Genomic DNA, 1491 nt, shown 5'->3' with positions numbered 1-1491 from the left:
GTTCCTGGTTTCCCAGCGGTCATGTCATCCAGGGGTCCCTGCACACTGGAGACACTCATCAATCCTAGCCCTATTGTAGCTGATGGTAAGTTGTGTTAGCAGATCTTGCAAGATGAAATTACTCTAGAACATACATTGAATAATTTCTTGGCTTTTCATTATCTTGAGTAGAAATCCTGATTTTGTAGATTGGAAATCCTGATTTCATATTTCCTGTTCATATTCACAGTAGATTCTTACAAACATGAGGATCAAAAGATTTGGAGCCTTTTTTATATGAAATGATATTTTAGGTGAAATTTACTGAAGTGATGGAAACAGGAATAGAAGGGAGGTGGCAGATGTTGACAATGACAGGAAGTGGAGACACATGGTATGTATGGAGTGGTTTTATGGCTATTAATGAGACTTAGAGATCCGCCATCCAAAACGGCTGTCTATTGTTCTCATCACTATTGTTTCCTAAGTGGACATTCATCTGCTGACTTGGGACCTTATTTTGCCAGCTATGTATTTTCATGCAGCATTTATGGAAGGACAGTAGTGGCCCCATGGGACTAGTAATAGTGGCCATTTGTGTCCTGTGAGTTTTCAAGGAACTTGCCTGTTAGGTCTACTGACTTATTACTGCAGGTCATTTTGGTATTGCCCAATGACTGGCATTTGATCTTAGACTGACCAAAATGGAATTTGAAAGGGAAAGAATGGTCTAGTGGGTGAGGTGGCCCATGGGCATCTGCACCGTGTTTCCACACCCTTCGTACTTTGTACTCTAGCTTGTTGTTCAGTGTGAGCAGGTCCATTGGATGGAGAAAATGTCTTTTAATAGAAACCATTTCTTAAAACCCTAAACCCTATTTGAAATTTAACTTTGGTAAAAGAGGTTTCATTATTTTCCACCCTGCAGCAAAAATTTATCCAGAAGAAATCACTCCACTCCTGCCAGCCATATCAGGGGAGAAGATCGCTGAGGACCAAACCTGCTTTTTTCTTCAAATACTGCTGAAGTATATGGTTATTCAGGTCAGAGAAAAATCAGATATTTCAGTGATGGGTTTATTCTCAGGAAGAAAGAGAAAATATTGCCTCTTTTCTCTCTGTGTGTTCATGTGTTTTCTTTTTGATATTTCTTCGAGGTGATTTTATGTGATATTTCACTAAACACAGAGTATATACCATTGTTAGGTCACTTCAGCAAAAGCAGGCATAGGTACTATTTTGTATGAGTGTATTTAAACTGTTTTTTCCTTGTTACCCCTTCCCTACCCCTGATCTCTCCATTAGCAAAGCAGGATGGGGGGAGAGGCAGGCCTAGAGGCTGGACAGGTGGACCAAGAGTAGGCAGAGCAGACCAGAAGATCGGAACAGAAGCCGATTTGCTGACCTCATTGTGCCATCAGCGCAGGCCTACTTTATGTCACGTATTCCTTTTTCTCATATTCATCGACCGAATACAGAACGGAAATCATTAGTTTATGATTTTTTTTTTTT

This window comes from Galeopterus variegatus, unplaced genomic scaffold, assembly GCF_000696425.1.
Source record: "Galeopterus variegatus unplaced genomic scaffold, G_variegatus-3.0.2 Scaffold2283, whole genome shotgun sequence".
Lineage (NCBI taxonomy): Eukaryota > Metazoa > Chordata > Mammalia > Dermoptera > Cynocephalidae > Galeopterus > Galeopterus variegatus.
This window is presented reverse-complemented; position numbering follows the sequence as displayed.